The sequence below is a fragment of the Chiloscyllium plagiosum genome, unplaced genomic scaffold (assembly GCF_037043375.1).
Source record: "Chiloscyllium plagiosum isolate Xiang-an unplaced genomic scaffold, Cpla_swu_hap1 HiC_scaffold_14, whole genome shotgun sequence".
Taxonomy (NCBI): Eukaryota; Metazoa; Chordata; class Chondrichthyes; order Orectolobiformes; family Hemiscylliidae; genus Chiloscyllium; species Chiloscyllium plagiosum.
The window spans coordinates 107,796,973-107,823,122 of record NW_028270152.1 but is presented as its reverse complement, the minus strand read 5'-3'; the positions used below and the strand labels follow the sequence as shown (position 1 = coordinate 107,823,122).

At 42.2% G+C, this 26,150-nt stretch overlaps 1 protein-coding gene across 1 annotated transcript in view; it reads left to right on the top strand.

Moving 5' to 3' along the window:
- LOC122545699 (uncharacterized) overlaps positions 1 to 26,150 on the top strand; it is an 857,662-nt gene that overhangs the window by 584,879 nt on the left and 246,633 nt on the right. The window lies entirely within an intron of this gene.

The window sequence follows — 26,150 nt, the reverse complement described above, 5'->3', positions numbered from 1 at the left end:
AAATTTTTGCATCCAATGGACACAAATCGATCAAAGCTGAAAGCAATTTTTAACCAGACAAAGCAGTCTATGATCCACATATTAAAGCAGTCCGCAGACTGCAGATAGGTGTGAACGCCATGCAACTGAACTCTAATAAATACCAGTGATTCGGTTGTGTATTTCATCAGTGATGATGACCAGGAGATCCGTCACTGACATGGACACCAATCAGCCAGTGATACAGCTGGAGTGACCAAATGTTCCTCGAGAAATTATTATAATAACTACAATGTTCGGTGCAAAAGAGATAATCAGATTGAAATGGGGACACTGAGCCAGATGGTTAAAAAGTGATGTGGGAGGTGATTTGTGTGCACGGGTGTTTGACAGCGACATACAATGACTGACAAAGAGAGTGAGTGTATCAAAAGAAGCTTTGCTGGCTTTCAGCAAATTGACCAGGGTTGTAGGAACTGATTAAGGTTTACAGCTTTGTGACAACACATGCATGCTTGTTACAATTGGTATATTCGTGAGAAAATAGGAGTGTGAATACAGTTAATGCACCAATAACAAATGTAGAATCTATTCAAAAAGAGGTCAATTGACAAAACAACGATATCCTAATCGAGACAAACATTTAGTTTTCTTTAGAAACGCGCGTGTAAATGTCTTGCATGCAAGCGAAGAGAACTGAAACTTTTTGTTTTGCACTTTCTGGAGAGGATTTTGGCTAACGGATTATATAGCTGTCAGGTCATTTGAGTCCAAATGGAAGGATTTGGGAACATGGAAGTCGGAAAAAAGGATGGATTTTAACTCTCTGATTCTTATTCTCAGTCAGAGAAATTACCCATCGAGGTCCTGCCATATAATACCCTCTCAATGATAGTAGGCGTTGTTTCCTTCAATAAAAATAAAATGTCATAGCCATTCTCATATTCCAGATACTGAAAGTACGCTAAATAGAGTCACGATGATATCACACTGTGACTTTTAAAAACAGCGAAGACAAGAAATTGTTCTTTTGTTGGACAGAACTGGAATATTGCTGAAAAAAAAACTTCCCAGTTCCAATTAATTGGCCAGGCAAACGAATTGTCTTGTCATGCAGTAAAATACATACAACTTATGTTATTATTTCTTGCTAATTGCCCTGATAATGAAAATTAAAAACAAAGGACTTTGGTGATCTGTGTCCTTATCAGATAAACAAAAGGGTAAAGAATAAGGGGCGAGTGCAGAACATTCTCGGAGAGTAGAAGGAGGAAGAACAAAATTGCACAGCAAACGTTACTGCAGAGGAACCTCAGTCAAGTGTCGTGGAGGAAGGGTACAGAGGAGACCAAACCGATTGAAAACAAAAACGTTGCACACTCCCATTCGGGGGGAAACAGAAAGTATTCAAGAACAGATCTGATTACTGTGCTTATTGCTTTGGTTCTGTTCGCCGAGGTGGAAGTTTTTGATGCAAACGTTTCGTCCTCTGTCTCGGTGACATCCTCAGTGCTTGGGAGCCTTCTGTGAAGCGCTTCTGTGGTGTTTCCTCCGGCATTTATAGTGGCCTGTCCCTGCCGCTTCCGGTTGTCAGTTTCAGCTGTCCGCAGTACTGGCTGGTATATTGGGTCCAAGTCGATGTGTTTGTTGATGGAGTTTGTGGATGAGTGCCATGCTTCTCGGAATTCCCTGGTTGTTCTTTGTTTGGCTTGCCCTATAATGGTAGTGTTGTCCCATTCAAATTCATGTTGCTTGTCGTCTGCGTGTGTGGCGACTAGGGAGAGCTTTTCGTGTCGTTTCGTGGCTAGTTGATGTTCGTGGATGCGGATCGACCTGGACCCAATATTAATGCAAACATTAATCGACTATGATAAAAGTGTTGAGCTTAATCTGCAGAAAAAAACATAAAAAACTTATACACCGTTACCATGTGAGTTCAGTTCAATAATTTCTTTCGAAGGAAACGTGCAAACGACGCAGTTGACTAGGATATGTAGATTGGTGGGTGCTGATCCAGATGTATATGTTCAACAAAATAAAAAGAATGTAAGAAAGTAAGGAATTGTTTGGAAAAGGTCAGCAGTTCTTGCAGCACAGAACAGGCAGCACAGAACAGTAGAGTATAGCATAGGCCCTTCAGAACACGATGTTGTACCGAGCATTTCCCTTAATTCAATATCAAGATAACATAAACACCCCTCAATTTACTGCCGTCCATGTGCTTGCCCAGATGCTGCTTAATTGTCCCTAATGTCACTTACTCGACTGCCACCGCTTGCAGATCATTCTAGCACCCAGGACTCTCTGCTCAAAGAATCCATCTCTGACATCTCCCCACACCATCCTCCAGCCACCTTAAAATTATGACCCTCGTGAGAGCCATTTCTGCCATGGGGAAAGGTTTCTGGCTATCTACTTTATCCATGTCTCTCACTATCTTGCACACATCTATCAAATCAGTTCCTTTCTTCCTTCGCTCCAGTGTGAAAAGCCTGAGGTCACTCAACCTCGCTTCATAAGGCAGCCCCTCCATCACTGGCAGAATCCGGATAAATGTCCTCTGCCACATCCGTAAGCAACCCCCATCCATCCTTATAACAAAGCGACCAGATTGCATACTTTATTCCAATTGTTGTCGAACCAACACTTTCCAGAGTTGCAACAATACATCGTGGCTCATGATATTAATCTCCCGTTAATGAGAGCTAAAACACCGTACATATTCTTAACAATGCTATCAACTTGTGTAGCAACGTTGACGGATCAATGTACGTGGATCACAATATCCAGTTGTTCCTCCACATTGCGAAGAATTCTGTCTTATATCTTTATTCAGTCTTCAAATTCAAGATTGCAAAATGAATCGATTGTCATTTCTCCAGGGTGAACTCCACTGTCACTTCTCATCACAGCTCTGCAGCCTGTCAATGATTTGTTGTTGCTTGCAGCAGCTCTCGACACGATGTGCAACACCGCCAACCTTCGTGTTATCAGCATATTTGCTCAACCACCCTTCCACTTCATCCAAGTCTTTTCTCTAATCAAACCACAGAGATCAGAGGCTTAATAACCGTTCCATGCGGCGCTCAAATGGCCACCCAACCAAAGGAGGAAGGGTTTCCATCTACGACCAAACGTTGCCTTGTTGTGGCCAGCAAATTCTTCACTCAGTCAGCCAAATTTCCCTGAATCCCATACTTCATAACATTCTGAATAAGCCGACTGCAGTGAACCTTTTCAAGTGCCTTACTGATAACTATATACAGAATTTCCTCTGCTCGCCCTTCATCAACTTGACAAGTCACATTCTCAAAAAACTCAATAGTGCTTGTGAGACTTGTCCTTCCCATGGCAAAGCCATGTTGACTAAATTATCCAATTATGTAATTCCAAAATACATCTACGATATTTCGCAGAATCCTTTCCAGTAACTTGTTTACCACAGATATGAAACTGACTGCTCTGTAATTCGCCGGGAGCTACCTATTTAATTTCTTGAACAGCAGAGCAACATTCATCTCCCTCCACTCAGCAGGTACTAGTCTCGTCGAGAGTGAGGATGCAAAGGTCATGGTTAGAGGGGTAGCAATCTCATTCCTCGTATTCTGCAGTAACCTTGGGCATATCTGTTCTCGCCCTGGCGACATATCTATTGTGACGGTTCCCAGAATGTACAGAACTTCAATTTCGGAAATATCTTTGTTTAAATCTACCATCGAGGTCCATGGTGCTTTCACTATCAATAATATCCCTCTCTCTAGTGAATACTGAAGCAAAAACCACACTTCAAGCCTTCCCTACCTCTTCAGACTCCAGCACAAGTTCACTTCACTATCCATGATCGTTCCTCCCGTCTGTCTGGATAATCTCTTATTCCTCACGTACGTGCAGAACGCCTTTGAGCTTCCCCTAATCCTTCCAGCCAAGACTTTTTCATGTCATCGCCAACTGTCCTCAGTTCATCTTCGAGTACTTTCTTCGCTAAAATGTTATCCTCTGAGGCAGTTCCACATCCTTGCTTTCCCAAACTTAAGTAAACTTCCCTCTACCTTTCGCTGAGAAGCTCCTCTACTCTCGTCGTCCAACGTTCAATCACCTTACCATCCCTTGCCTGCCACAGTGGGGAAAAGATATTCAGCACTGGCAGCAAGTACTCCACAACAGCCTCCACATTGATTGTGTACATTTCCTGTAGAACAATTGTTCTCGAGTTTTAATCTACAAGTGGCTATAAGTATCAGCATCTGTCTAATAGCCGTCTAGTTTGCACTCCTCCAAGTAAGTACTTTCCAATACTCCCTGCTCCTATCCCCCTCCATGTTTTATGGTAAATGTAAGGCTGTTGTTACTGTCACTGAAATATTCTTCCATCGAGATGTCTGACACCTAGCCTGACGCGTTGCCTAGCAGCAAGTCTAATATGCACCCACACACCCCTACCCCCAGTCGGCCGATTTACATACTGAGTCAGCAATCCTTCCGGGACACATGTCACACAAACGGCTCCATCCAGACAATTTGCACCAAGGAGTTTCTAATCAATATTGGGGAATTGGACTCAACCAAAACAATAACTCTGTTACAGATGCACCTTTGCAAGATCTACTGCTCAATCTATACTTTCATGTTTCTGCTGCAGTGTGGGGCGGTGGGGGAGTTGGGGGTTGGGGGGGCGTTTATAGAAAACGTCCAATAAAATGACTGCTACTTTCCTGTTACTGAGTTCTAACCTTATTGACTCAGTAGACAAACCCTCCTTTACAAACTCATTTTCTGCGTTTTTGATGCACTCTCCAATTAGCAATGTATTCCCCTATTCCTTTACAACCCTACCCTTCTTAGACCTAAACCCTGTAAACCTCAGCAACCATCGCTGCCCCCGTGAAATCCATAACTCCGTTACCGACCCAGCATCGGAACGTCTGTGGAGTGAAAGCAGAGTTAACGCTTTGTGTCCGGTGACCATTCTTCAGAATGAAAAGAATGTTAACGGCATGAAAACGTTCGTTAACTGTGCAGAAGAAGTACATAATTCGGACAGAGTGAAGAATAAAAGATGTTGTAAAGCAGTAATGGAACTTTTAATAGATTGAATCAGTGTCAAATTTTGTTTGTGGAAGTGAGAACAAAAATTCTTGAATTCGAAAATAAATGCTGTTCAACGAGAATAAGATTCGTCTTTCCAGCAAGACGTTCTGAAAATGGAGACAAGAAATAATACACTGCAGTGAACCACAAGATTAAATGCCGTTTACTTAAAATCCCTACGGTAACTTTTAACACTGATATATATCACAATTATTCCCTTTAGCAAAACTGAATGCTACACCTGGATTCCAGATCACCACAATGACAGGGTAATAAATGGCAAACAGCAACAGTGACTTGCTCATTTTTTATCAGGAACTCTTTTTCCATTCTGATACGTAAATTTATGAGTCATAATTATGCATAATGGCAGTGTCCCGGAGATAATTAGCTCATTTTTTTTAAATTCTTATAATAAAATGCAGGCCTTGATGCAAACAGGATAACTGTAGCAAAATGTTGCTTTTCTTTTCAATGAATATAATTTTTTTCACGGGACCAAATTCATATCTGAACTGAAATTCGAGAAATGAGATCTACTTCTGTAACGCAAAGGAATATAAGATCAACAGTTTCAATGCTGAAAGTGGCCACTGTACGAGAATTATTGTCGGGGATAATAGTGATTTTGGCACATCATATTGCTGACGAGAAATGAGCATTCCGTCAGCAACTACATTGATGACTTGTCAAGTTGTCAACATCACTCATCTTCAACCATGTGATCACAGCTCACGAGGAAGTTGGTTCCACATTGCAGTGAAAGTGTGCATCAACTTTTGTACGATTATTTGTATTTAGTGTGGCAATTCCAGCTGAACACAAATGCTTTCTTTATCATTGAAACAACTTTACTTCTTTCTCATTGAATTCCAGCACTGATTGAAAGATGTCATTGATATCTATATATGTATGAAGATTTATTTAATATTGTCACTTGCACGTTGGTATACTGAAAGCTGCAAAATGTCGCCATGCTGTGGCGCTATTTAGATTATAGAAACAAAATAAATTTCAATTGCATAAATTGAAACATTTGGAATTAATTGATAAAAAATATTATTTTACTGGAAGAGCAATACAATGTTTATTTTAGCACTACAGTCATGTTGTATTGGTTTTGAGGAAGTACAGTTGTCGCCTGATTTATTCGTCGTGAGCAGGCTGTGTACCTTCTGTTTGGATTACTATGAGCATGTCACATCATCATCATTAGCTTCCAATGTCCTGTTTCAAATCCATACTTGCATAAGCTCTTATAAGTTTGCACTTTTATCATTTATTTTGATCTTTTCTCGTTTATCAGAGTGTAAATTAGTCACAGTCATAAGATAACCCAGAGAGTGGTGGGTGCATGGAATGCGCTGCCTTGGGAGTGGTAGAGTCAGAATCTTTGGTGACCTTTAAGCGGCAATTGGATAGGTACATGGATGGGTGCTTAAGCTCGGACAAATGTTCGGCACAACATCGTGGGCCGAAGGGCCTGTTCTGTGCTGTATTGTTCTATGTTCTATGTTCTATGTTCTATGTTCTATAAGTGCAGAAGATGTTGTGAAACTTCAGAGAAGATTTTCAAGCGTTTTTCCTGTGTCCGAGGATTTGAGATATCGGAAGAGGTTGAATAAGCTGGAACTGTTTTCGGAGGCTGAGGGCTGACCTTATAGTACTTCATAAAATCATGGGCGACATGGGTAGGATAAGTTGACAAAGTCTCTTCTTTGGGGTGGGCGAGTACAAAACTAGTGGGCATAGGTTTAGATTCAGACTGGAAAGATTTAAAAGAGATATAATGGGCAAGATGTTTACACAGGCGGTGGTGCGTGTATGGAATGAGCTGCCAGAGAAAGTGGTAGAAGCTAGTACAATTGTAAAATTTAATAGGAATCTGGATGGGTATATGAATAGGAAGGGTTTGGAGAGATATGGGCCAGTGCTGGCAATGGGATTGCATTGTTTTGGGACATCTGTTCAGCATGGACAATTTGGACCAAACGGCCTATTTCCGTGCTGTGCGTCTCTATGATTCTACAATGCTATGGCCAGGCAATTTCCTTATGAATGTGGAATATGGATTGCTGAACCTGTCTATAGTCCTCATAATTCGTTGTCTCATAATAATTTCATTTCCCAATTACCTCCCTTTTCATAAATGAAATTCTACATCTCAGTCAACGATACACTTTAACTTTCCAGGCAAATCTCCTCTGTACACGCCTCAGTAAAATCTAAACCCTCCTATGATGTGGATTCCAGAACGGCATACAATAGTTGATTTGTGAATTAAAAAACAGTCACTCAACAAAATCAAAGAGGAAGTCTTCTCAACGGTGGTAACCTTTAAGGTGGCTTGTTCAAGGAGCAGTGAGAAAGTAACATTGGATTTATTGAGGGCGATATTTGCGACTGACAAATGTTTGAAAAGACGTTTATCAGACATCTCATGATTTTATCCAAGTCGGGAGCAGGATCAAGACACCAATCGATCTAACCCGACTTCCAATTCCATCTCTCCGTTAGCCTGCAATATTTCCAATTCTGAAAGCAAGTTTGCCTTCTGATAGACTGCATGTGTTTTTTTGAAACGGATGCTACTTTATGTCCTCGGTGTTCCTATAGTCTACATTATAATTTCTAATCTGATGTGTATCATTGAGCAGTGGGAATTCTCAATAAACGAAACAGGACAGGAAATAGGGTTGATGACCGGAAAAAACCATACAAGGAAATCTGCCTCCAGGAGCCCGTTCTGTCATTAAATATGATCATGATCAAACCGACATTCACCATGTCTGCTTTCTTTTCTTTCCTGGAACCCATGATTCCCTGACTGATCAAAACATTTTCTCTCTTAGTCTTAAATATTCCCAAGTAATCTGTCCCCACAGCTCTCAGTGCCCAGCAGTTGACGACTCTCTGAGAAAAAAAAATCCTCTTGATCCATAGTCTGAAATGGGTGCCCTGTCAATCTGAGACTAACTTTTCTGATCTTAGATTCTGTACTGATGGGAGATGTCCTCATAGTGTTTACCCGAATGCTTCTTCAGAATTGCACCGATTCAAATGAAATCATCTGTTATTCGTTGAAACTCCACTGACTACTCTCCTAATCTGTTTAACTTTTTACAATTAGATAAGTCCTCTGTAGCTTGGATCATCCTGGTAAACCGTCTCTGAACTAGAATGAACGGATACATTTCTTTATTCCAAGGTTAACAGACGTTGTCGCGTTCTGCAAGTGATTAGATTAAGCTTTAGGCTCAACACACTTGAGTCTAACATAGTAGTTGTGATACAAAACAAGGAAATTGGCATAATTGGAAACCTATCTCGATATTATAGAAAATAATTCATATTTGATCTACTACTACAATACAGCAGCAGGTAACTACGCAAAGCCAAATTCAGCATAACCGAATTGTTTGAAAGGAATAGTCAGAAGAATGAATTTTTCAGTGGAAAAAGACTTCGAGTTTGTTATATCAGCTGAGAGAGAGAGCAGGAGAGAGAAAGGTCTATGCACAACGCCAACTTTAATAATCGCACGACGGGAAGTAAAAATCAAAATATGCATCTACGTTAGCCTGAACCTAGTCACTTATGCTTCACTCAAGATCTTCAACCTCAACGTCAAACAACCAAAAAAAAATCCATAAACCTATTTTGAACACACCGCGACCATGTTCTAATCTGCACCTACATGGATCCTTCATGCATACAAACAATTTTAGGCCCCCATCCCCTGCTTCGTACAGCGAAGGCAATTTGAGTTTAACATTCCAATTTACTCTCGATGCTGGATGCTTTCATTTGAGCCAACTTGATCAGTTTCCTAATCGAGACAATAGTTTGGTATAAATTTCATTTCACCTGTGGAATATTCTAAACGTAAATTGGATGGTAAAGTCCTTTGTTCAAACAGAGGAGTTTAGAACTATAGGACCACGCTGTTCAGCCATTGCATGAGATAATGACATTATACACGTCAGAAATGTAATAACTGTTCGTAGACTGATTCAACAAAAGATGAACGTTGACAAACAGTGATAAATCTGTCTGGAATAAACTGTAAAGAAACAAAGGCAAGTTGTTACTTAACGACTAAAGCAGGTACCCATGCGTTTTTGAGATTATATAAACAAACCTGCACTGACTCTTGCTTGATAAATAGGATGTCTTAACTCCACAGGACAATTGATTTCAATGCAGAAGATTTTACGGAATTAACAACAGGTAATCTATGTCTTTCGACTCTATTGTAAACACGAAATCTTAACAAGATGGAGAACGTTTGATCGGAAGACAAAGTGCAGACTTGCAATAATTTGGCTGAAAGGACCTTAACCAATAATCATCAACCTTGAATACCTTGGAAAATAATGACAAGTTTGGCAATCATCAACGTATCCCTTCAGAGGCTGAAGGACAATATATTTATAATAACGTAAAAGTGAGCAGTAAACTTTCGAAGAATAATCCTGTAGAATGACCGAACACTGGAACTATCCGAAACAACACCACTGTAGGTTGAAGTCCTGGTCAGTTTATGTCCATTAATATGGTGAAAGCTAAATTGTTTCCCTTCTTTATAAATGGCGACCCGAGGGACTTAACATTTCGTTCCTTACTTGGTCATACCGTATACATCCATCTTACCTTAAGAAAGTACCCTGATCTATTATGTTTCAATCCAAACTTCATAAACTCTCACTTGCTTTCATTAATATCTATATCAAATATCTAGATCGCTTGTGCCCATTCACTATGTTTACTCCTGTGTTAAGTGTGTGAATTCTTTTAAACTGCCCATGGGGTTGTGTAACTTTCTGTCATCGGTAAATTTAGATATGAACCTGTCTACTTCATTGTACATGCCGTTATTAACCGATTGGCGCAAATGAGCCCAGATTGCAGATCTGTGCCAGACATTATTGGTCACTGCCTGCTAACTTGAGGCTTGCTCATTCGCCTGAAACAATCATTTATCGATTTCTATTGGAAATGTATCTTTACTTCTGTGAGTTTCTACCTTAGTTAAAAATCTCTGTTTGTTAATTTATTGAATCTGTACTGAAAGTGCTTATAAGCAACATCCATAAACATTCCACACCTCAATTTTCCACCTGGTTCCAAGGACTCTTCCCGCAAGAAATCGATGAAATTCAGCACTTCCGCTATCTCCGTCCCTGATCATCACGTGCAACGAGTGGGAATGTTTACGAGGATTCTTGCAAAATGGTGGAAGGCCAACGGGTTTGGAGGTATGAGCTGTGATTAGGTCAGTGTTTCAATTCCTGTCATTGTCTTCTTTGCCTCCCTGTGAAAGGGCAGATGCCAAGGTGTACATTCGGATATAAAATTGGAGATGCATTAAAACAATCAGTTCGAGTTTTGGTAACTTTCTGCAGTGTTGACTTATGAAGGCTATTTCTCTGAAATTTTTGGTATAATTTTGGTCAGAAATGGACAACTCATTACAATTCATTTTACAAATAGTATATTTCACTTGCATAATGAGCAAGCCTTATCGTTGTTTTCATCGTGTTCTCCAATATATCATCAAAGTAGCAGAGACAGCTAATTTTTAAGTCGTTATCTGCTTTGTCTAATGGTCGAGACTGCCTTTGCAGTTGAAACAAGTGGCATGATTCTCTTCAAATTTGGACACGGTTGGATGATAATCTGAAATACCGAATTGTTGAATTGGATAATGTGCTTGGATAACATTACATGTTCAAAGACTGAACGTACTATATAACTATGTTGTTGTAGCGGAGTGGTTAAGCTCAGAGACATCAATAGCTGAAAAGCCTCCTCAGGATTATATTATACTTTGACTTTACGATTGAATATTCCATACGAAGGTTCGTTCCAAACGTGCAGAGAGGGCGGCACGGTGGTACAGTGGTTAGCACTGCTGCCGAACAGTGCCAGAGACCCGGGTTCAATTCCTGCCTCAGGCGACTGACTGTGTGGAGTTTGCACGTTCTCCCCGTGTCTGTGTGGGTTTCCTTCGGGTGCTCCGGTTTCCTCCCACAGTCCAAAGATGTGCAGGTCAGGTGAATTGGCCATGCTAAATTGTCCGTAGTGTTAGGTATGGGGTAAATGTAGGGGTATGGGTGGGTTGCGCTTCGGCGGGTCGGTGTGGACTTGTTGGGCCGAAGGGCCTGTTTCCACACTGTAATCTAATCTAATCTAAAAACGTCGAAGTAACTAATCACAGTTGTTAATTGCCTCACAGTTGCTAAAAGGAACACATACTGGGATCCATTTGATTTTCACAGTAAACATTTATTGCATGTTGTTTCCTCCCTTGGTACATCACTTTTATTTCTGTCTCTGTTGTACGTTTGAACACGGACTCGCATTTCACGTAGCAAACACCACCGAGTCAGTTATCATGGATACTGGGCGTAGCATTCAATATTTGTCTTCAGCTCCAGCTACTTAATCTCTCCGCCCAGTCAACGTCAGAATTATTTTCTCCTCATGTTTAAATCCAGCTTCCCTAATTTTCTAAAATGTCCTGGTCCTGGACCAGCATTATGAATTTCGACGAAATACACATTTAACAAGTGAGAACAGCTGTTAGCGGTTCAGGCTGTTGAGCCTGCTCTACCATTCCCTACGATTTTGGCCGAAATGACATACCTCAGTTTCACGTCCTTGCCTTTCACCATGATCGAACAATCCCCTCCTGATTAACAATTTACAAAGCAGCCTCCAATATACGAAATGGGACAGACCCCACAGCTGTCTTTAGCAAGGTGTTGCAAAAAGGCACAACACGCAATAACTCTGTTTTCTTGCCCTGATTTCCAAAGTTGTAACTTTGAATATTCGTACGTTTTCTGCGATAAAACAGTGCTACGTTTTCTTAGCAAAGAGGCTTCTTCAAATCTACAGATTGCATTCGATCGTGGGAGTTTTATGATGGCTATTTATCGGATATATGGAATATTCAATCGTAAAGTCAAAGTATCATATAATCCTGAGGAGGCTTTTCAGCTATTGAGTCTGTACTGCGAACAATGCGATAAGGCATAACCTAATCCACAATTACGACATTTCAAGACTTATGTATGTGTGTCTGTGCGCGCACACACACACTTGTATATGTTATATATATATGTATATATATACACACACACACATATATACACAGTTCTTCCAATCCAATCCAATGCATTTTATAATTAGATATATACATATATATTTTGATTATTCGACTAAATGTGGGAGGATTGTAAATTGCTTTCTATAAATTTTGCACACTCCTGTCAAGATCTAATGCAACCGAATAAGATATTCCCTCAACATTCTCTGCTCCAAATAAATAGCCAAACTTCTTTTCAGTGCTGAACATGCTCTAACTTCGGCAACGTCATGGTGAGTGTCCTTGGCAACCCATGAAGTGCAATCACATCTGTCCCGAAGGCCTTAAGATATAGGGACAGGAACGATATTGTTTGGTCCATCGAGTGTTCTCCACCATTAAATCCACGCTGAAAGATATTTCAAACCCATTTTCTGGCGACTCCCTGGAACCATTGATCCATTTGGCAATCACGAAATCTGTTTTTGCTTTAATTTTTCTTAATGACCTGGACTCCACAGACTTCTGTGGCTTTGAACTCGATTGATTCACCAGTTTATGGCGACAGATGTTTCTTCTTATCACTGTTCAAAAGGGCATTCCTTTACTCTTAGCCTGTGCTCTCGTGTCCTTATTTCTGTGTCAATGGGAACATCTTCCCAATGTCAACTCTGACCACATGGTTCAGTATTCTGTAAGTTTCAATCAGATTCCCCCTCATCCTTCTAAGACCATCAACATCAATAGCAGAGTCTTCAAATGTTCCTCATATATTAAGCCTTTAACTCCTGACATCATTCTTGTGAAGCTCGACTGGATCAGATCTGGAACAAATCCATCTATCCTGAGTGTAGGGCTCAAGGTTATTCACAATATCTAAATGTGGATCGTCCATTGCCTTGGAGAAAGTGACGACTGCAGATGCTTGAGGTCAGAGCTGAAAAATGTGTTGCTGGAAAAGCGCAGCAGGTCAGGCAGCATTAAAGGAGCAGGAGAATCGACGTTTCGAACATAAGCCCTTCTTCAGGAATGAGGAGGGTGTGCCAAGTAGGCTAAGATAAAAGGTAGGGAGGAGGGACTTGGGGGAGGGGCGTTGGGAATGGGATAGGTGGAAGGTGGGTAAGGTGAGAGTGATAGGCCGGAGAGGGGGTGGGGGCGGAGAGGTCAGGAAGAAGATTGCAGGTCAAGAAGGCGGTGCTGAGTCCGAGGGTTGGGACTGAGATAAGGTGGGAGGAGGGGAAATGAGAAAGCCTGAGAAATCTGCATTGCCTTGTAAAGTCTGATCAACATATCTTTTTTTTCCATCTTTTCGAGACAAATGGCAACATGGTATTTGCCCTCCTAACTATCGACTCCAACTTCAAGTTCAATTTAAGAGCAACCTGGACAAGGTCCCAATCCCATTTGCACGCCAGATTTCTGAATTCTTTTCCCCATTTAGAAAATAGTATATGTCCCTATTCTTCCTATCAAAGTGCATAACATCACATTTCGAAACATTGCATTTCATCTGTGAATGACTTGCATACTCTCCTAACCTATCTATATCTTTTTGCAGTCTTTCTCCAAATCAACACAATCTTTCCCTCCACCTCCCTTTGCTTCAGCTGCGAACATGGCAAGAATACTCTCAGTTTCTTCATCTAGATCATGAATGGATGAAGCGAAAAATTTTGGATTCACAACTGTTTCTTCTTTAACACCACTAATCAGCACTTCCATCCTGAGATCCTTTTTATCCCCCTTCTGCCTTCTGCAGATAGCCAATCTTCTATCCATACCAGTACGTTGTTCCTTTCACCATGGGCCTTGATCCATCTCCGCAGCCTCTCGCCCCACCCCTTATCAAAGGCCTACTGGAAGTCGAGACTGATAACGTCCGTTGACTATCCTTGCTTTAAGCTACTCGTTAACGCCTCAAAGAACTCTAACAGTTTTGTCAGGCATGACTTCCACTTGATTAAACGATGATAACTTTGTCTCATTGTACCACATATTTCCAAATATTCGGATATCTAATCTTTCCAAATAGAATGCAAAATTCTACCACCAATTTAGGTCAGGATAATCGGCATGTAAATTTCCATTCCCCCCTCCCTTGTTTCCTACTTAAACCTGGGGATACTTTAGCGATTCTACAGTCTTCTGCGACGCTGCCTCACTCTAGTGATACCTGAAAAATCACGATTAAAACATTCATTTTCTCGTCATATACTGCTTCAGAGCTCGAACCTATAGCAGATTGGGTTGATGTGAATTGTTTAATAGTGTGGTGATCAGAACTTCGCACTTCTCTAACGAAAAAAGTACAGTCTTCTTCAAAGATATCAACCCTCCTGTTGTAATCTATCTCTCGATTGTTCAAGGCAAGCACGCTATTTCGTGTAGATGGACACTTTATAGCCGCATCATTACTAGAATGGCAAACTCAAATTGGCTCTATCATACTTTCTATGTTGAGGATAATTCCTATGCATGCAATGTGTTCAGATCAGCCCGACGACGGGAAACCAATGTCATATGACTGATCTCTACCCGCTAAAACATTACTTCCCACACGAATGCCTCAGGAAAAAGGAACAACCACGATGTTTCAAAAACACACCAGCTGTCAACACCCAACCAGCCAGAAACACAGCAGAACAGAATTGCCGCAGGATGCTCGGAGAAATAATGAATAATGCCAACAACCCACTCTAAAACTATGAAGAAGAACGGTCTGGGCAAGAAAATGTTCGTGACAGAACACCAGCGTTTCATCACAGGCTAACTGGTGATTTAACATAGCATGGTGCTGATACGTTTGAGAATAGATCTACCAGGTCAGCCAAGAAACTTACAGCCGGACTCTACATATACCCCTGGTAAAATCAATGACTGCAGATGCTGGAAATCACATTCTGGATTAATGGTGCTGGAAAAGCACAGCAGTTCAGGCAGCATCCGAGGAGCAGGAAAATCGACGTTTCGGGCAAAAACCCTTCATCAGGAATGCAGGCAGTGTCTGAAGCCTGGACAGATAAGTGAGAGGAGCGTGGGGGTGGGGAGAAAGTAGCATAGAGTACCAAGGGTGAGTGGGGAGGGGATGAAGGTGATTGGTCGGGGAGGGAGGGTGGAGTGGATAGGTGGAAAAGAAGATAGGCAGGTAGGGCAAGTCAGGACAAGTCATGGGGACAGTGCTGAGCTGGAAGTTTGGAACAAGCGTAAGGTGGGGGAAGGGGAAATGAGGAAACTGTAGAAATCCACATTCATGCCCTGGGGTTCGAGTTTGTTTCAGGACATGGTTGAAGAGCTTCAGGGCAGAGGAAATGACCTGGCAGTTGCAGTGGGAGAGGGGCTCCCTGAGATTCTAGTAGAGAGAGGAGGAAAACCTCTTCAAGGCAGGCATCCTTGCAAGAGTGTTCGCAGTAGGGTTAAAAATCAACTAGGTAAAAACAATGACTGCAGATGCTGGAAACCAGATTCTGGATTAGTGGTGCTGGAAAAGCACAGCAGTTCAGGCAGCATCCGAGGAGCAGGAAAATCGGCGTTTCAGAGAAAAGCCCTTCATCAGGAATACAGGCAGAGATCCTGAAGGTGGAGAGATAAGTGAGAGGAGGGTGGGGGTGGGGTGACAGTGAAAAGATTGAAACGGAACCAGCAGACAATGCTGGGATCCCCTGTGTCCGTTCCCTCATAAACAAACATATGATCTTGGACAGTGTTGAGGGTTTCGACCGAGCGGGGACAAGTTAGAGTGGTGTGTTCACTGGCACTGAGCCTTACTGTGCGTTTCAGGAGGAAGGGATGAAGGGACAGCGATCGTGACTGGAAATTCTGTAGTCCTGAAGGAAACTCCCAATGGCATGTTACCTCCTCGGTGCTCGGGTCAGGAATGTCTCAGATCAAGTCTCCAGGAATGTTAAAGGGTAGGGTGAGCACGCAGAAGTCGTGGTACAACGATGTAGGTAGAAAAAAAGCATGAGGATCTGAAGTGAAAATTGTGGCAGTCAGGTTGTAAGGTAGGAGTTAGAACGAGCAGAGAAGCGATTCCAGGATTGCTCCCGGTGCCAATAGCTCGTGACACAAGGAACAGAGAGTGGGTGCAGCTGAACACGTGGCTACAGTGATGGTGTAGGAGGGACAACTTTTGATATGTTTCGATATCATTGGGATATATAGGGGGAAGGTGGGATCTGTAAAAGGAAGACACCTTTCAACTCAACTGGAACGGTAACAATATCCTTGGTGGGGGATCTGCCAGAGGCCTTGGCAAGGGGTCAAATACTTTGGCAGGGGCATCGGAGCCGGAGCAATCACGCAGAAAAGACAAATAGTTGAGACGTTAAAGTTCAAGTCAGTGTGATAGGTTGAATTGTGCACATTTTGAGGCAAAAAAACTGCCAGAAATAAGGGTGAAGAACTTCGAGTATGGATCAGTAGTGAGAACTGCAACGTTGTGGCCATTCCAGAGATTTGGATATCACAAGGACAGGATGTTTGTTGGATGTGCCGGGGTTTAGCTATTTCAAAAGGAATAGAGAGAAAGATGAATGAGGTGAGAGAGTGGCTTTGCTAAATAAGTATAACATCGCAGCAACATAAAGTGAGTTCATCGAGGAGGGTTTGTCGACTGAGTCAGTATGTTTGGAAGGCAGACACGGGAAAGGAGCAGTCATGAGATTAGGGGTTTTCTATAGAACAGCACGCCCACCCCCGCCCGCTCTCAATAACAACAGAGACTCGGAGGAGCAGATTGGGAGGCAGAGCTTGAAAAGGTGCTGAAATGTAATGATTGTTGTCGTGGGTGACGTCAACCTCCCTCATAATCTTGGGACCTCTTGGGAGTCATCTACAGGCCCCCAAACAGTAGTCTGGATGTCGGATGTAAGTTAAATCAGGAACTGAAATTGGCCGGTCGCAAAGATGTCACTACAGTTGTTATGGGGGATTTTAACATGCAGGGAGACTGGGAGAATCAGGATGGTATTGGGCCTCAAGAAAGAGACTTTGTGCAGTGCCTCAGAGATGGATTCTTAGAGCAGCTGGTGCTGGAGCCGACCAGGGAGAAGGCAATTCTGAATCTGGTATTGTGTTACGAACCAGCATTGGTCAGAGACCAATGCATGGAGGAACAATGGCGGATATTTCTGTGTATCATGCAGAAGTTGCAGGATCAGTTCCTTCCTAAAAGGAAGAAAGATCCCAGGAGGAGGCATGGGCGGCCATGGCTGACGAGGGAAGTAAAGAAACATATAAAGTTAAAAGAGAAAAAGTAAAACATAGCCAAGATAAGTGGGAAAACTGAGGACTGGAAAGCTTTTAAAGAGCAACAGAGGATTACCAAGAAGGAAATACGCAGAGGAAAAATGAGGTACGAAGGTAAACTGGCCAAGAATATTAAGGAGGATAGTAAAAGCTGTTTTAGCTATGTGCAAGGCAAAAAAATGGTTAGGACAAAAATTGGGCCCTTGAAGACAGAAACAGGGGGATATATTACTTGCAACAAAGAAATGGCAGAGGAATTAGATGGGTACTTCAGATCTGTGTTCACTGGGGAAGACACAAGCAATCTCACTGAGGTAACAGTGGCTGAAGACCTGAACTTAAGGGAATTTATGTTTGCCAGGATTTGGTGTTGGAGGGACTGTTAGATCTGAAGGTTGATAAGTCTCTGGGGCCTGATGGTCTGCATCCCAAGGTATTGAAGGAGTTGGCTCTGGAAATCGTGAATGCGTTGGTGATTATTTTCCAGAGTTCAATAGATTCAGGGTCGGATTCTGAAGATTGGAGGGTGGCTGATGTTATACCACTTTTTAAGAAAGGTGGGCGAGAGAAAGCAGGAAATTATAGACTAGTTAGTCTGACGTCAGTGGTGGTAAAGATGCTGGAGTCGATTATAAAGCATGAAATTACTGCACATCTGGATAGTAGTAACAGGATAGGACAGAGTCAGCATGGATTTATGAAGGGGAAATCATGCTTGACTAATGTTCTTGATTTTATTGAGGATGTAACTCTGAAGTTGGACGAGGGAGATCCAGTAGATGTAGTGTACCTGGACTTTCAGAAAGCTTTTGATAAAGTCCCACACAGGAGGTTAGTGAGTAAAATTAGGGCGCATGGTATTGGGGGCAAAGTTTGAGATTGGATTGAAAATTGTTTGGCTAATAGGAAAGCTGGGTGGCAGGGTGAAATGTGATGAGGATGTTAGGAGTTTACAGGGTGACCTGGACAAGTTAGGTGAGTGGGCAGATGCATGGCAGATGCAGTTTAATGTGGATAAATGTATGGTTATCCACTTTGGTAGCAAGAACAGAAAGGCAGACTACTACCTCAATGGAATCAATTTATGTAAAGGGGCAATACAGAGAGATCTGGGTGTTCTTGTACACCAGCCAATGAAGGCAAGCATGCTGGTACAGCAGGTAGTGAAGAAGGCTAATAGCATGCTGGCCTTCATAACAAGAGGAATTGAGTATAGAAGCAAAGAGGTGCTTCTGCAGCTGTACAGGGCCCTGGTGAGACCACACCTGGAGTACTGTGTGCAGATCTGGTCTCCAAATTTGAGAAAAGACATTCTGGGTATTGAGGGAGTGCAGCGTAGTTTCACGAGGTCAATTCCTGGAATGACAGGATTATCTTACACTGAAAGACTGAAGCGACTGGGCTTGTATACCCTTGAGTTTCGAAGATTGAGAGGGGATCTTTTTGAAACGTATAAGATTATGAAAGGATTGGACACTTTGGCAGTAGGAAACATATTTCCGCTGATGGGTGAATGCCGAACCAGAGGACACAGCTTAAAAATACGGGGTAGATCATTTAGGACAGAGCTCAGGAGAAACTTGTTCACACAGAGAGTGGTGGCTGTGTGGAATGCTCTGCCCCAGAGGGCAGTGGAGGCCCAGTCTCTGGATTCATTTAAGAAAGAGTTGGATCGAGCTCTAAAAGATAGTGGAATCCGGGGTTATGGAGATAAGGCAGGAACAGGATACTGATTAGGAATGATCAGCCGTGAATATATTGAATGGCGGTGCAGGCTCGAAGGGCTGAATGGCCTACTCCTGCACCTATTGTCGATTGTCTATTGTCTAATCATTACAACCTCCTTCGTGCAACTATTTTGAATGTAAATGACTTTGTTCAGTGCATCAGGAAAGATACTTGACTCCTAATGTAGTTATGCCATCGGGAGGGATGTCTTATTTGAATTGGTGCTTGGAAACGAGCAGGTCAGGGGTTAGATCTCTGATTGAGTCGTATTTCAGCGATAATGAACAAAGTCTCTGATCTTTACTATAGTCATGGAGACTGATTGGTGCAGACGATGAGAGACTTACTTTTAATTTGGGGAGGGGTTTACAATGCTATGAGATAGGAACTGTCATTCACAAAATGAGAACAGGCATTTTAATAGAAAGGCACGACCGAAATGTAGAGTTTGTTTATGGACTGCTGGCTACGAGTGTTGGATAGGTTTGTCAAGTGAGTAAAGGAAGAAATGGTAGGGTTAAGGAACCATTAATGACAAGAGATCTGTAACATGCAGTCAAGAGGATAAAGGAAGTTTACTTAAGATTTTGGAAGCAACGACCAGGGAGGTCTCGAGAGGGTTACAAGATATCCCGGAAGTAACTGAAGAATGGACTGAGGAAAGCAAGATGGAGACATGAAAAATAAACCTTGGATGGTAAGATTAGGGAATACTGCAAGGAGTTCCAGATTTGTCAGAAAAAGAGAAGTATGTCCTGAGTGAGAATCGTGTCTATCAGTAACAGTGCACAACAAAGATTAACGAAAAATGAACAAAGAAAATTGCAGCACAGTAACAATTCATTTGGCCCTCCATGCTTGTCGCGATCCAAATTATTGATAAATTATTACTTACCTAAGTATGTTGCCTATTCTGCAAGACGATGTGTCCTTTCGCGCCCTGCCCATTCATATATCTGTCTTGTTTCGTCTTCAATGACGATATCTTGGCCGCCTCTACCATCTCTGCTGCTAAAACATTCCAGACACCCACCGTTCTCTGCTTAAAAAAAACTTTCCCGGCATATTTCCCTCAAATATATTCCCCTCGCCTTGAACTCTTGACCTATAGTAATTGATTCCCCAAGTCTTGGAAAGAAAGCTTCTTACTTTCCACTCTGTCTATACCACTCATGTTTATGCCAACTCAAACCAATTCTCCTCCACCTCCGCCTTCCGAATGAAAACAATTCTAATCTACTCAATCTCTTTCATTGCTAGCGCCCTCCATATCAGGCAACATCCTGGTGAACCTCCTCTGCACCCTTGCCAAAGCATTGACATCCTTACGGTAATGTCGTGTCCAGAACTGTGAACTGTATTCTAAGTTTGGCCAATTTGGAATACGCAGTATTTCAAAGTCCTCTAGAACTGTAGCATGACCAGTCATATCGTGTACGCAATACCCCGTCTGATGAAGGAAAGCTCGCTGTCTGCCTCCTTGAATACTATTAAACCTGCATAGCCACCTTTAGGGTACAATGCACCTAAACAACCAAATCTCTATGTGTTCATCAATTTTATCTAGGAATTTCCCATTTACTCTATTGTTAGCGCTAAACTTTGGTCTTCTAAAATGCATCACCTCCTATATGGTCGGATTGAACTCCATCTGCCTGTTGTATGCCCAACTCTCCAATATATCTATGATCTGCTGCATTCTCTGGCTATCCACTTCAAGATCTGCTCATCTACCAATCTTAATGTCATCTACACACTTGCTAATCAGGCCACCTACGCCTTCCTCTAGATAATCTATGCATATCACAAACAACAGTGGTCCCAGAACTGATCCCTGTCGAATACCACTGGTCACCATCCTCCATTTTGACAAACTCCGTTCCACAAATACTCTCTGTTTACTGTTGCATAGCCAGTTCTCTATTCATCTAGCTAGTACACACTGAACCCGACGCAAGGTGACTTTTTCCACGAGCCTACCATGGGAAACATTTTCAAACACCTTCCTAATATCCATGTATATGACAACTACAGCACGTCCCTCGCCAATCAACCTTTCCACTTCCTCAAATAATCCAATAAAGTTATTAAGAAGTAACCTTCCCTGCACAAAACATGCTGCCTAACACTGATAAGCCTACTTTCTTGGCAAACGCATATAGATTCTATCCCGAGTTCCTTCTTCACTAGCTTCGCTTTCATTCACATTAGATTCTCGTCTTTATAATTAACTGAATAAATTATTAATCATTTTACCATTATTGAAGAAGGATGCAACATTAACAAAACTTCTGTCCGCCGGAAACACACCCGTCTTCAAGGATTCTGCAAAGGCATTAGTTGAAGGCCCAAGTATTTCCTCTCTGGTTTCCCTCGGCATCCCATGCTGACTTGGAGACTTTTGAAAATAGGCAACACTTCCTCCCTACTTATATCATCTTGAATATGAGTAATCAACCATCAATTCCGAACTCAACAGATGTCATGTCCCTCTCGTTTGTGAAGAGCGACTCAAAGTATTTATTAAGTGTCGCACCCTTTTTCTCTCACTCCACACTTATCTTCCCTCCTTTGTCGTTGAGAGGTCAACCCCTTTCTCTATTATTTTCCATTACTCTCTATTACTCTCTTCGTTCCCATGTACGAATAAAAAACTTCATGATTTCCCTTAATTCTGTTTACTAAAGAAATTTCATAACTCATTACTGATCCTTCAACTGATCTTTTCTGATTGGTCCTATTTTCCCAATATTCTTCGAAATCTGCATGTGTCGCCTTAACCATATGAATGCTTCCTTTTTCCTGTTAGATGGTCTCACAATTTCAACTGCTATTCATCGTTCGCTAATGTCGCCTTTTGTATCCCTAATTTTCGCTGGGGCATGTCTTTCCCGCGCTCCAACATCTCTTTAAAAGCCACCCCACATATGAAATGCGGATTTAACTTCAAAGAGCTGCTTCAAATCCAAATGCTCAAGCTCCTGCTGAATCATTTAGATATTTGGCCTTCCCCCAATTTAGCATTCTTCATTTCTGACCATTGCTGTCTGTTTCGATGAGAATTCTGATACTTAGGGAATTGTGATTACTATTGCCAAAGTATTCAGCTACTGAATCTTCAACAGCCTGCCGGGTTCATTCCACAAAATCGGGTGCATAATGTCCCCTTCACGAGTATGACGTCGTATACACGGCTCTATCAAACCCTCCTGGATGCTCCTTACAAATTCTGCTTCATTGAGATCTCGACCACTATATGAATCCCAGTTAATTTTGGGAAAAGTATGAAAGTCCCATCACCATCACTCTATTGCCCCTGCATCTTTCCATTATCTGTCAACATTTGTGTTCCCACATTTCATGCTCGCTGTTACGAGGCATATGAAACCCGAACATTCTGTCTTCACCATTCCTATTTCGGGGCTCTACCCAAAATCCCTCACTGCTCTAGTCATCCACAATGCTGTCCTTCAGCACAGCTGTGATATTTTCTCGAACCAGTAATGCAACTCGCCAAATCCTTTACCCCACCTCTGTCTCTCTGCATGGAAATCTGTGCCTTTAGTCGCAGGAGATAGGCGAAGATCTCAATCCATACTTTCCTTCTGTATTCACTAGTGAGGTGCTTTTTGTCGTTTGTGAGGATAGTGGAAAATAGACCGATAAGCTACAACAGGTTCAGACCGACGAGAATCGAGAGTGCAGTGCTGGAAAATCACAGCAGGTCAGTCGGTATCAGAGGAGCAGGAGAATCGACACTTAGGGTATGATCCCTTCATCATGAATGATGCTCGTGCACTGAGTGGAGCTGCGAGATAAATGGATGGTGTAACACTGGAAGGATGGTAGCTCAATAGATGAGTGAAGGTGGGGAGAATGCGATGGACAGGCAACGATCGTGCAGTGGATAGATGGGAAGGACAAGGACAGGCCGCGTGGGTGTGACCCAATTGTAGGCTTGAACCGGGATAAGTTAGGGGAGGGGAAATGAGCAAACTGGTGAGATTCTTAATTCCGTGTGATTTCAGGGTCCCAAAGTTGAAGATGATGTGTTCTCCTCCTGACGCTGAGAGTGAAGGATTAGGCGATGGAGGTGCTCCCAGGCCTCCATGTCCTGGGTCGAGTGGGAGGGAGAGTTGAAGTGTTCACCCTGGAAGTCAGGGGACAAAAGTAGCACGTCCCACTGTTGCTGACCGCTCTGTCGTGCTGTGTTTAAATTCTATGCTTTTTGAGAAGTAGTTTTGAGTCCAAACACTACAACACTAGTAGATGTAATATGTTACTTAACTTTCTTGACTCTAATCTCCAGCATTTACAGTCCTCATTTTCGCTACACTGATGTCCAACATCGGCAGTCTCAGTTTCGAGACTCTAATCTCCACCAATTTGCAATCATGACTTTCTCCTACACAATTCTTTTACGTTTGCTTTAGCACCGGAAAGGGGTTAGTAGATACGCAGGACAAGAGTTTCAGCGAGAGGAAAGGTAATTATGGGTGTGACATCGAATGCACAGACTGGATAAGGCAACTTCTGGGATGGGCATAATTGAAATGTGTGGGTTGTTCATGGAACAGCTTCTGCGTGCCCTTGATAATTATGTACATGTCAGGCAGGGAGGAGGTGATCGACTGATGGAGACGTGTTTTATGAAATAAGTTGAATCTCTTGTCAAAAGGATGAATGGAGCTGACGTAAAGAGGACATGTGAAGGCTCACTGAGTGCAGTTGAGAATTACATGTTCGCCAACAAAGACGTAAAGAGAGAGCTAGGAAGGGCCAGAAGGGTCCATGGAAAGTCTTTGATAAGTAGGAGCAAAGAAAAAACCTAAAGTATGTCAGAACTAAGAGAATGACAAGAGAAAATTTAGGGTTAGTCAAGGACAGTAGTGGGAAGTTGTGCGTGGAGTATGCGGAAGTAGAAAAGACACTGACTGAATGTGCATCGTCAGTTTTGCCACTGGAAAAATCTTATGTTGTGGAGGAGAATATTGAGATTTAGGCTATTATACAAGACGGGATTGAGCTTGACAAGGAGGTGATGTCAGCAATTGTGGAACGTGTAAGGATAGATACATCCGCTGAGCTGGATGGGATTTAACCTGCTACTCTATGGGCAGCTAGGGTGGAGATTACGGAAAGTTTGGTGTTGCTTTTTATTCCGTCATTGTCTAGAGGAGTAATACCAGAAGACTGGAGAGAGGAAATGCTGTCACCTTGTTCAATAAGGTGAAATGAGACAACCCAGTTAACTTTTGACCAGCGACCCTTACTTCAGTTGTGGCTGAAGTGTTGAAAAGGATTGTAAGAAACAAGACTTATAATAATCTCTAAACAGGTAATTGGATTGGGGACAGTCAACAATGTTTTGTGAAAGTTAGGTCGTTTCTCCAAATCTTCTTCAGTTCTTTCAGAAGTTGATTAAAGCAGTTGTTGTGGTGCATTTGGATTTTCGTAAACACTTCGCTAAGGCTCCCATGGAACTCTATTGCAGAAAGTACGGTGGCGTGGGACTGAGGGTTATGTAGCGGTTTGGATCAGTGATTGGTTGACAGAAGACAGAGGGTGGTGGTTGATGGGAAACGTTCATCGTGGAGATCAGTTACTGGTGGCGTACCACAAGGCTCTGTTTTGCGGCCACTGACGTTTGACATTCTTATAAAAGATCTGGATGAGGGCATGAAAGGATGGACGAGTAAATTTGTGGATGACATTAAGGTCCGTTGAGTTGTGGATAGTGCTGAAGGATATAATAGAGTTACAGAAACACATAGATAAGCTGCAGATTTGGGCAAAGAATGCAGATGCAGTTTAATGCGGAAAATTGCGAGGTGATTCACTTCAGAAGGAGTTACAGGAAGACAGGGACCTCTGCTTATAGTAAGTTTCAGGGTCGTGTGGTTGAGCAGTGATGTTTAGGTGTCCATGTACGTAGATACCTGAAAGTTGCCATGCAGCGTGATAGGTATATTACGAAGGCATAAGATTTGTAACTTGAATTGGTCGATAGATTGAGTATTGAACCATAAGGTCATGTTTCAGCTATACAAAGCTCTGATGCTGTCGTACGTAAATGTTGCGTCCAGTTCTGCTCACTGCATTATAGGATGGACGTGGAAACATTGAAAAGTGTGCCGAGGAAATTTACCAGGTAAGGTCTTATGAGCAAAGTCTACGGGATTAGAGGCTGTTTTCGTTACAGAGAAGAAGTTTAAAGGTGACTTAATAGAGACATACCAGATGATCAGAGCATTAGATAAGGTAGACAGTAGATAGCCATTTTTCCTCGGTTGGTGATGTCTAGCACGAAGGGACAAAGCTTAAAAATGAGAGGGACAGAGGGATGATAGATGTCAGAGGTATTTTCTTTACGCAGAGATTTAACTGAATGCAACACTCTGCCTGTAACAGCAAGAGAATCATTAAATTTACGAGCATTTAAATGATGATTGGATAAACACAGGATGATAAGAAAATAGTGTCGATTCGATGAGCTTCGCATTTGTATCTCAGGTCGGCGGAACATCGAGTGCCGAAGGGCGTTCTGACGTTCTATGTTTTGCCTTTTATGATTCATTTGTGAACGACCACTTTTGTTCCCAAAACCACAGCAGTTTTACTTCACTGAGTTTGATGCGAATCCCTCTGAAAATTTCCCTTTCCTTTACTTATCCAATGTGAGTAAACTTTATAAATGTACCTGGACTCACTCCTTCCTCTAGTAGGTCAGTCCACGTCCATGTGTTTGTGAAATAAAATTGCCTCTGTTTTCATTAAAAAATACTCCTTGGAATTTTTAGGTCATCCACACGTAGGAAAATGTTCTTGTTATTCACCTGGTCTTTGCCAAGAATCTTATCACAATTCTCCACGGGTGGTCTCCCTCGCACTTTGCATTCTAATTATACAACCAGTTTCGTATAAGAATCAATATTCGTTTCGCCTTACTGATTGCTTGCTTTACACGTGTTAGTTTTCATTGTTTCATGCGCGAGTGACCCGACGTCCAGATGTG